This window comes from Megalobrama amblycephala, linkage group LG9 (genome assembly GCF_018812025.1).
Source record: "Megalobrama amblycephala isolate DHTTF-2021 linkage group LG9, ASM1881202v1, whole genome shotgun sequence".
Lineage (NCBI taxonomy): Eukaryota > Metazoa > Chordata > Actinopteri > Cypriniformes > Xenocyprididae > Megalobrama > Megalobrama amblycephala.
This window is the reverse complement of record NC_063052.1, coordinates 3,250,501-3,262,516: the sequence shown is the minus strand read 5'-3', so window position 1 is coordinate 3,262,516 and position 12,016 is coordinate 3,250,501.

The following is a 12,016-nucleotide window of genomic DNA, read 5'->3' as shown; positions in this document are numbered from 1 at the left end:
CATGATTCGAGCATTTAGAAACTAAATTTATGAGCTGGTTGCCGTTAGATTTCATTGTTGATTTCAAATATGAAATTTAATCGTAAGGTTGGCGAACAGTTTGAGAATTTGATGTTTCCCCATTCAAAGAGATTGCATGATGCCCAGGATGCCCGAGAGGCGTTTCAAAGATGGCCGCCGAGTGAAATGACTTGTCTTAAAGGGATTTTGGTGTCACCCACATTCTATTTAAATTTTTTTGATGCATTCTCTTGTAACAAACTAATGAATTTCTGTCCAAATATCACTTCTATCACAAAACCAAATATGGGAGATTGAGATTCAGATCTTTCTGACGATATGTGTTTTGTCAAGATTACATCTTAAGATTAAAAAGTAGTCAAAAAAATGTTGTAATATGAAACATGACAAAGGCCCCTAGGGGGAGGTACCTTTCCATGGTAACGCAATATCTAATTTAAAAACGGTTTTCACATGATGAATGCTACATTTTTAAGCTCTCAAAATTATATGCTAGCATGACGGAGACAGTAAAGGGGAGGAATAGTTCAACCAAAAATGAAATTTCTGTCATTAATTACTCAGCCTCATGTTGTTCCAAATCCGTAAGACCTTTGTTCATCTTCAGAACATAAATTAAGAAATTTTTGTTTAAATTCGAGAGGTTTTTTTATCCCCCATAGAAAGCAACATAATTACCACATTCAAAGTCCAGAAAAGTAGTAAAGATATCGTTAAAATAGTCAACGTGACTACGGCCAATACTGAGTCAGCGTTCTGATGTAGAACTTGGAAGCCTGCACTGTCTATACAATGTAAACAATGTAGGAGAATGACAGGGTAGAGAAGAAATTGTTGAATTAAGTCGTTATTTTTTTATTTTATTTTTTTTGCGCATTAAGGTTAAACCACTGTAGTCACGTTGACTATTTTAACAATATCTTTACTACTTTTCTGGACCTTGAATGTGGTAATTATGTTGCTTTGTATGGGAGATACAAAAAAAAACAACCTCTCAGATTTTATCAAAAAATATCTTAATTTACGTTCCGAAGATGAACGAAGGTCTTACAGGTTTGGAACGACATGAGGGTGAGTAATTAATGACAGAAATTTATTTTTTTGGGTGAACTAAGCATTTAAAGCAAAAAACAAAAAGAGGATGTCAAGTGTTGTTGCAGCATGATGAACAATTATATTTGTTATTATTAATAAAAATCTAAAGAAACATCTCTTGCACCAAGTAATGCAGTTAAGGAAGTTCTTGAACTTTTAAAAATCATGTCCTTCATTAAGTTGCATCAAACCCAAAGTACAGCTGGGAAGTATGAGGTCAGTGCAGTTGTCACCAAGTATAAACTCAAGAGCTCATTTCCATATGTAACAGCCGTACAGGTTTATACAGAGGGTCATAGGACAACCATCAGTCATTAAAGTACATTAATATTCATATGTTTTGGAAAACATAAATGAACACTCAAACAGTAGTGGGCACACTTGACTGTTTCTGATGACTATAGAAATAATTTGATATAAAAGGCTTATGTTTAAATGCTTAGGTATGAACTGCTTTACAAAAAGTACAATGGGTTATATTTATTTCACTTTGTTTAGATTATAATATGTTTAAACATGCAATAATTAATATTTTGATCATGGATTTTATATGGGTCTATGACAAAGGTAAAGCAATAAAATGTATTGTGTAATGTGTATATAAAAGCATTTTTAAAATAATAATAATAATAATAATAATAATAATAATAATAATAATAATAATAATAATAAACTTCTAAAGTTTGGGGTTAGGAAGATTTTTTTAATGTTTTTGAAAGTCTTTTATGCTCACCAAGGCTGCATTCACTTGAATTGCATATATGAAAAATACAGTAAAAAACAGTAATATTTTGAAATTTTAGTGTCACTTGATCCATCAGAATTTATTCTAATAGGCTGATTTGGTGCTTATTATTATCAATGTTGAAAACAGTTGTGCTGCTTAATATTTTTGTGGAAACAGTGAGGCACTTTTTTTTTTTCAGGATTTTTTACTGCCACTATCTACTGAACAATTTAAAGAGTTAGTCCGCACCAAAATGAAATTTCTGTCATTAGTTACTCACCCTCATGTCATTCAAACCCTGTAAGATATTTGTTAATTTTCGGAACACAAATTAAGATATTTTTGATAGTTTTGATTTTCCAAGAGCTTTCTGACCTCCCTATAGACAGCAACGTCATAACCAATTTCAAGGCCCAGAAAGGTAGTAGAGACATTGTTAAAATAGTCCATGTGACAACAGTGGTACAACCTTAAAGGTGCCCTAGATTTAAAAATTGAATTTACCTCGGCATAGTTGAATAACAAGAGTTCAGTACATGGAAATGACATACAGTGAGTCTCAAACTCCATTGTTTCCTCCTCCTTATACAAATCTCATTTGTTTAAATGACCTCCGAAAAACAGGTGAATCTCGACATAACACCGACTGTTACGTAACAGTCGGCTCATTAATATGTACGCCCCCAATATTTGCATATGCCAGCTCATGTTCAAGCATTACACAAGGGCAGCCAGTATTAACGATTAACGTCTGGATCTGTGCACAGCTGAATCAACAGACAGGTAAGCAAGCAAGGACAACAGCAAAAAATGGCAGATGGAGCAATAATAACTGACATGATCATTGATTATATCATTCATGATATTTTTGTGATATTTTTAAATTGTCTTTCTAAATGTTTCATTAGCATGTTGCTAATGTACTGTTAAATGTGGTTAAAGTTACCATTGTTTATTACTATATTCACGGAGACAAGACTGTCGTTATTTTCATTTTTTAAACACTTGCAGTCTGTATAATGCATAAACACAACTTCATTCTTTGTAAATCTCTCCAATAGTGTGTAATGTTAGCTTTAGCCACGGAGCACTATCAAACTCATTCAGAATCAAATGTAATACATCCAAATAAATACTATACTTACGCGATTAGACATGTTGCATGACGAACACTTAGTAAAGATCCATTTTTAGGGTTATATTAGCTGTGTGAACTTTGTTTATGGTGTTTAAGGCAAGCGCAAGCTTTTGGGGCGTGGAGCACGAGATTTAAAGGGGCCACATACCCTGAATCGGCGCATTTATAATGATAGGCAGTTAAAAAAATGTATAAAAAAAAAAAACTATGGGGTATTTTAAGGGACACTTAAGACTTATATTACATCTTTTGAAAACATGTTCTTCAGCACCTTTAATGTTATGAAGCGACTGTGTTATAAACACAGTGCAGCGCTTCCAGGTTCTACATCAGAACGCCGGCTTATTATTGGCCTGCTCCTGCGTCAGCATCTCACACATGCTTCAGACTATGAATGGACTATTTTAACAATGTCTTTACTACCTTTCTGGGACTTGAAATTGGTTATGACTCTGCTGTCTATAAAGAGATCAGAAAGCTCTTGGATTTCATCAAAAATATCTTAATTTGTGTTCTGAAGATAAACGAAGGTCTAACGGGTTTGGACCGACATGAGGTTGAGTAAAATAATGACAGAAATTTCATTTTTTCAACAAACTCTAATGCATCCTTGCTGAATGAAACTAGTATTAATCTCAAACTTTTGAACAGTAGTGTATACCCCTGGGACATAAAATCCTCAGCCAATCAAAATTGAATTTGTTCCCAGACATACAAAACCGGCATCTCAACATGCAAACATCATAAACCCTCATGCAAAGAGAAAGTGAGTTTCAGATTTCCCTATGTTAGTTCAGGTGAAATATGAATGACTGCGGCAATACATCATCAGAACATGACAGCATGCAAACTGAACTCCAGACAGAAGTGCAGAAGAAAAACCATGGCAACACTCTGTCGTTTATCATCTCTGTGTACAACAAAAGATTTCTTTGTATCTCCCACTCCACTTCTCTCTTTTTGTAAAAGATCCCTTCACTACGGCCCATTTAAATATCACAAATATCTGTAAAAATTAACACACTCCTCATTTCTCTTATGTGGCTTTTCTGCCACCATTGGAGTTTGTCAAAAGGGTGATTAGTCTGGGGGAGACTCAGGTTTGCGGGGTTGTGAAGCCAGATGTACGTCCCCTTGGGCCTCCGCCCCCAACCTGTTACCCCTCTGTTACTAGGCAACACCTGCTGGCATGTGCTAAATAAAGATTAGCACCAGGCGAACCAACTGGCAGCGATGTAAAGGCTTCCGAAACACAAAAGCACAGCTCCTGCTTTCTTACAACTTCCAACGTCCACCTCACAGCCTCTTTCTTAGAATTACAGATTAACTGCCAAAAGCACATGTTCTAGTTCTTGAGGAAAAATAAGCAAGACTAGATACATACTTTCAGTAAGTAGACATCAGTGTTCAAAACTGTCTCCCTACCTTACCCAATTTGCAATGCTAAGCTTATAAAAATTATTTATAATATGAGCTGTCGGGTACAATTTCACGGTAAATGTCAGTTTGACGTCATTCATCTTTGCATGGTTATGTCCATAAACAGAAAGAAGACGACCTAAAGCGACAATATCGTGTGCGATGCAGTTGCCTCTCATTGGTTTCATATGGATTACACAATCAGACAATATTCGTCTTCGATTTTTGAATGAATTGGTTCATTTAAATGCCGACATTTCAATGTTTCTCATGTCTGTGTGGCAAGTAGGTTTTGGTTCATTTTTGTGACGTGCTCAAGAAAGTAGTTCACTGAGATCGAGATGGCAGAAAGCGCATCCTGTTTGTTTTCTTAATTTTACAAAAGCATTTCATTGTTATTGTGAGTGTACACAAATAAATGACCTTTTACAGTCTTTTTCTTATCTGTATTACCAAAAACTAAGAAGGAATTTAAGTTCTTTCCATTGTTATCAGAAAATAAATTGTCATGGACATCTGGGGAATCACTCCATTGTCAAAACCTTGAACTGTGGAGAGCCTGCAGTCAAAAAGGGAAGTGACGGAGCCATGCTAAAATAAGAGTAAATACTGGCAAGGCTTTTGAGAGGTGGTGAGAACTTCGAGATATGAAGGGATTAAAGACTGACGCAGAGTTTTTTCCCCCAAGACATTTCTGTGTCTCAAAAGGTAGCTAGCTAATTTGCGATGTGTGATCTTATCTGACAGAGTAATTGTTAGATATAAACGTTAGAAGTGACTTATTTTTAATTTACATTTTCATTTAGTCAGAACAAAAGTGGCATATGTTACTTGCTTGTTCAGATGACATTTTTTTGGATGTATGCCTAGTAGGACATATTGGCTACATTCAGACTGCAGGCAAGAGTGGCCCAAATGGGGTTTTTTGTTTTTGTTGTTGTTTTTAGCGCTCAAATGCTACTCAGATCTGTTTTTTCATAACTGTGAACAGCACAAATCACAGATAATCTGATCTTTTCGATTTCTATTTGGACCACTTCCATATGTACCGATACAGATCTGATGTTTTGCAATACAAAACAGTTTGAAAAGTTGTATCGGATTTGGAATTCATGTGACTTATGTCATTTTAGATCATCATTTGTCACAGTTCTACGCTGATGGGAGTCACTCCAAAACAACCCATGCATATATATATATATATATATATATATATATATATATATATATATATATATATATATATATATATATATATATATATATATATATATATATATATATATATATATATATATAAAAAATAAATAAATAAAAAAAATCTCTGCAAGTCACTTGCAATTTTGTGTTTCAAACAGAGATACCGATAGAGGCAAAAGTTCTGTACTGCAGCTTTAAGTACTTATGAACAAGAACAAACAAACTAACAATCAATAAACAATCACTGACATTAGGGGGGAAAAAGAAAAAAAAACACGCCAGTAACCGACAGCAGAAGTGAGTGCTTGTCAGAGCAAAATTTGCTATCACACGCTAGCTATCACATGCTAATGTGCTATAGATGGTTGAAAAAGTGTTATGTATTTTCTAGGGTGTTCTAGATGGTCAAAAGAGCCATAATAATAATTAAAATACTGATCACTTTGCAATGTTAAAGTGGGATGTCTAGAAATATTTACATTTGGAGTTATGTGATGTTTGAACAGGTGTGACTGTTTAAATATGCAGAAGACAGTACAGGGCGGAAAGGAGAATGTGAAATTAGAGTGAACGTGAAACATACGCGTGGATATAACTGCTAAATGAGGAAACATGGAGGAAAATTTTGTCTAATCCTCAGAACACACAAGCTCATCCGCCGGTGCTTTCCTTCTGTGGCTAGCAGCCATTGCATAACCCTTTCATTACATAATCCCAAATGTACAATCATGACAGAGGTTTATCTTTAGCACTTTTTAGCATGAGGCGTCCTGGAGTGTCCCATCTGAGAGGAGGAGGAGGAGAGAAAAAAAAAAAAAAAAAAAAAAACTGGCCCACCTACACCCCCGCACGTCCTGTTTTAGCAGCAGCAGCATCATGATGAGGGGGACGCTCGAGTGATGCTTCACCCTCTTCCTACATGTGAGGTTTGTTTTGAATTTAAAATAAGAGTATGACAAAACCAAGCATGAACGTGGGGGCGTTCGGTTCAGGAAATAGAAATATTTAAAGCTGGAGAATATATTATCTTCCAAAAATCACTTTGTCTGGGGCTGGTGTTTAAAGATTCTAAAATAGAGAAATCAATAGGAAAAAAACATGGTTTCTAATGAGTCAAAACTGGCCAATGAGGATCTTAAACTGGATCAAACTGCTCTAGATGGTGGATCAGCTAGACAACCAGCCAAAGATGTCATGGTCAACATTTCAAAACTACTTTAAGCTAGTATACGTTTTTTTGTTGTTGTTTTTTCCCCCCAGAAGAATAATTTATTCAGAAGAAAAAATTGTATTAGGTGTTTGGCTATACAATCTCATTTAGACCTTTTTGTACAAACTGCTTATATGCCCACTGATGGTTTGGTTTAGGGGTTGGGTTTGGGATGGATCGTTACACTTGTACAAAAAACTTTTTTTTTTTTTTTTTTAACTCAAATTATACGAATTCGGCAAAACATAAAATAGTTGCGTTTTCTCATGAGATCAACTTGGGGTGTTGTCATGCATTGATGTAATGACCAGGTCTATTGCACCAGTGTATCTGCCTGGTTAGAGGAATGTAATTTAAGACTTTTAATTAAAGACGTTTAATGCAAATTTCAAAAAGAATTTAATTGTAATTCTACAACACCAATAAAAATACAAAAGCTGATAAATATAGTGATGTGTTAACAGGGAACCATAAAAGAACACACCAATGCTGTTCTTGTATGATGGGGACGAGGATGATTTAGCTTTTTGGTTATATTTAACCTTCATATAAGAAGATAACATAAAAGAAGATACACTATATTGCCAAAAGTTTTGGGACGCCTGCCTTTACATGAAGAGTTTATTTGCAAAAACAGTTAACTCCATTTTTATTAATTCTCACAAATCATGTTTTTTTATTGTGCATTCCAAGTAATATCAATCAAACTGCAGTTGGGTTGTTTTGATTAAGTAATAATAACTCTAAAAAATACAGGTAAATTAAAAAATTAAAGTTCATTGAAAGTATGTTTTTTATATATATTAAAAGTTTGTTTTTTAGCAAAAGCAGATAACTCCATCAGTCGTTTTTTGGCAAAAGCAGATAACTCCACATTTCATGTTTCAGAGTTAAACAAAACCCAGGTAATTGCTTTGTTATTGCATTTAAAACACACTCAAACTCACGTGTGCACAAAAACGCGCACACACACTAACAGATCGACACACACACACACACACACATCCACTCACTGTGCGCGCGCACACACACACACACACACACACACACACACACACACACAGATCGGCACACAAGTACACTCTCTCTCTCTCTCTCCTCACACACACTCACACATCCACGCACGTGCGCGCGCGCACACACACGCAAAAGAACAATTAAGGTTTCAGCATGTAAGTCGTGTATGGTGTTTAAGGACTTACAGGAGTCGAAATTATAAATCCTCGATCACTTTTAGTCAGCTTTGACAAAACTTCCCTCAGCTAGCGCGTCGTTTTGAAGTGACTAGAAGCCTTGTCACCTGACCTGAATACTGTGCGCTGATTCGCTAAAACGGACTTATCGGTTTCTGTACACAAACAACAAGGGCGCTTGTCGGCTTCTGCTGTAAAACGTGAACTTGCGATGCCTGACAGTGGACAATACCGGCTTTTCTGACAAAATGGATTTAGGGTACAGAACGTGCTATATATGGAGAATAATGCACAGCACTTAGTTAATTTTTTTTTTAAAAATGGCGTTTATCGGTTTTTGCAAATGAACTCTTCACATGCACATGAACTTTAATTATATCCCATTCTTAATCCATAGGGTTTAATATGGTGTTGACCCATCCTCTGCAGCTATAACAGCTTCAACTCTTCTGGGAAGGCTTTCCCCAAGGTTTAGGAGTGTTTATTGAAATTTTTACCATTTCATCTAGGAGCGCATTTGTGAGGTAAGGCAGTGATGTTGGACGAGAAGGCCTGGCTCGCAGTCTCCGCTCTAATTCATCCAAAAGGTGTTCTATCGGGTTGAGGTCAGGACTGTGCAGGCCAGTCAAGTTTCTCCACACCAAACTCACTCATCCATGTCTTTATGGACCTTGCTTTGTGCACTGGAGCACAGTCATGTTGGAACAGGAAGGAGCCATCCCCAAACTGTTCCCACAAAGTTGGGAGCATGAAATTGTCCAAAATGTCTTGGTATGCTGAAGCATTAATTGTTCCTTTCACTGGAACTAAGGGGCCAAGCCAAACCCCTGAAAAGCAACCCCACACCATAATCCCCCCTCCACCAAACTTTACACTTGGCACAATGCAGTAAGGCAAGTACTGTTCTCCTGGCAACAGCCAAACCTAGACTCATCCATTGGATTGCCAGACAAGGAAGTGTGATTCGTCACTCCAGAGGACATGTCTCCACTGCTCTAGAGTCCAGTGGCGGCATGCTTTACACCACTGCATCTGACGCTTTGCATTGCACTTGGTGATGTAAGGCTTGGATGCAGCTGCTCGGAAAACCCATGCAAACCCATTCCATGAAGCTCTCTACGCACTACTCTTGAGCTAATCTGAAGGCCACAAGAAGTTTGGAGGTCTGTAGCTACTGACTCTGCAGAAAGTTGGCGACTTCTGGGCACTGTGCGCCTCAGCATGCGCTCTGTGATTTTACGTGGCCTACCACTTCGTGGCTGAGTTGCTGTTGTTCCCAATTGCATCCACTTTGTTATAACAGCACTAACAGTTGACCATGGAATATTTAGTAGCGAGGAAATTCACTGAGCTCCTGAGAGCAACCCATTCTTTCCCAAATGTTTGTAGAAGCAGTCTGCATGCCTAAGTGCTTGATTTTATATTGTAATAAAATTAAATATTGTATATACAAAAGTTATTATATACAATGGCTTCTCCCACTTTTCTTTGTGATATTTAGTGGCAGTTTATCAGGAAGTGACTATTTTGTTCTCTTCGACTCACTGGATGGAAACAGTTTTATTCGCAAATGTCTTATGTGGTATTCCAGTTTTGCACACAAGTTAAATTCGTAACTTTGGGTCGAAACATAGCTAGTGATGCTTTCCTTGGACTGAGTTACAGACATGCAAACTATGAATTTTCCAAACTTGAAAATATCCACTTGGTCAGAATCATAGCCTATAGTGCAGGGGTTTTCCTCCAGGACAGGTTCGAAAACCCCTGTCCTAGCGAGCATATCACACAGCAGTACAGGGATGGGCAACTCTGGCCCTTGAGACCAATTTTCCTGCAGAGTTTAGCTCCAGTCCTAATCAAACAAATTTGAACAAGTTAATCAAGGATTTCAGGATTATTAGAAAACTACAGGCAGGTAAATTTGATCAGGGTTTAAGCTAAACTCTGCAGAAAAGTGGATCTCGAGGGCCAGAGTAGTCCAGCCCTGATGGAAGTTCCGAAAAACTGAACAATACACTTTATTTACCCCTGCACTGAGAGAAATGAAGGTAAGCGAGACAAAGAGAGGAAGAGAAGGTATTTGGGTTGAGCAAGAGAAATGCCAAAATTCTTTGCCTGATCTAAGACGTCTTACCCAGGAGACACTGTCCAAACCAACCTCATCACTTCCTGCAACCACACGCTTCCTCCTATTCTTTTCTCTTCATTGTTGACTTATCTGTATCTTTAAGTATCCATCTTTCTTCTTTCTTTCACACACATTCATAGTGTCAGGATCAGATTATTGCATGTCGTGGTCCAATCCCATTCTGTATTATTTCACTGTTCTTCCCCGATTTAAAACTTGTGGGGTTGCGTAATGATCACAATCTTTCCCGTTTTTAGCCTTTAAATCTCTGCCTGTCTTGGGTTGAATGCTAGTTGTTTGGTTTATCTCCCTTCATTAGCTCATGGTGATTATGTTTCCCTGCAGCCATCCATCTCACTTCCTGTTTATCGGCTAGTGTTCTTTCTCTCAGACTGACAGGTGCTGTCTGGTCTCCTGCTTTGACTGACAGACTCACCCCTTTCTCTTTTCTCTGGCATGTTGGTTTGTTCTAGAGACAAGGCAGCGAGTCTACAGACCGTGGAGATTGTTACTATGGTCACTGCAGAGAGCTCGAACATAATTAACCACACCGACACAGCCAGTACATGCAGGGAATGCCACAGCAGAGCACATGAAAGAGATCTGATACAACCCTCACTAAAACCTAACAATTACACTCAAATGCAGTGTAATTTTGTCATGCAAATAACCAATATGTGAGTGGACATTGGGTCTCATTCACTAATAAATGCATACATTATTCGTATTTATACACAGTTTAACTTCTCATTAAACTTTCCAACACGTGCGTATACGCACATGAATTTGTTTTTAACCTCGTTCTAATGTTTAATGAATTCGGAGTATTCTAAATGAGCGACTGCATGACCAAGGTTAGTAATTTGCATAATACACACCCCAAACCAGCTCCATATAAGGGATTCTGCAATGCAGAACTTGCCCAGAGAAACTTGGTGTGATGTAAAGTTTAAAGGTGCCCTAGAATTAAAAATTGAATTTACCTTGGCATAGTCAAATAACAAGAGTTCAGTACATGGAAATGACATACAGCGAGTCTCAAACTCCATTGTTTCCTCCTTCTTACATAAATCTCATTTGTTTAAAAGACCTCAGAAGAACAGGCGAATCTCAACATAACACCGACTGTTATGTGACAGTCGGGATCATTAATATGTATGCCCCCAATATTTGCATATGCCAGCTCATGTTCAAGGCATTACACAAGGGCAGCCAGTAATTAACGTCTGGATATGTGCACAGCTGAATCATCAGACTAGGTAAGCAAGCAAGAACAATAGCGAAAAATGGCAGATGGAGCAATAATAACTGACATGATCCATGATAACATGATATTTTTAGTGATATTTTTAAACTGTCTTTCTAAATGTTTTGTTAACATGTTGCTAATGTACTGTTAAATGTGGTTAAAGTTACGATCGTTTCTTACTGTATTCACGGAGACAAGAGAGCTGTCGCTATTTTCATTATTAAACATTTGCAGCCTGTATAATTCATAAACACAACTTCATTCTTTATAAATCTCTCCAACAGTGTAGCATTAGCCGTTAGACATGGAGCATAGCCTCAAACTCATTCAGAATCAAACGTAAACATCCAAATAAATACAATACTCACATAATCCGATGTATGCATGCAGCATGCATGACGAACACTTTGTAAAGATCCATTTTGAGGGTTATATAGTTATATTGAACTTTGTTTATGCAATGATAGAGCCGAGAGCTCGGGAGGGGGCGGAGAGCGCGAGCAATTAAAGGGGCCGCAGCCTGAATCGGCGCATTTCTAATTATGCCCCAAAAAATTAATTTAAAAAAAATCTATGGGGTATTTTGAGCTGAAACTTCACAGACACATTCAGGGGACACCTTAGACTTATATTACA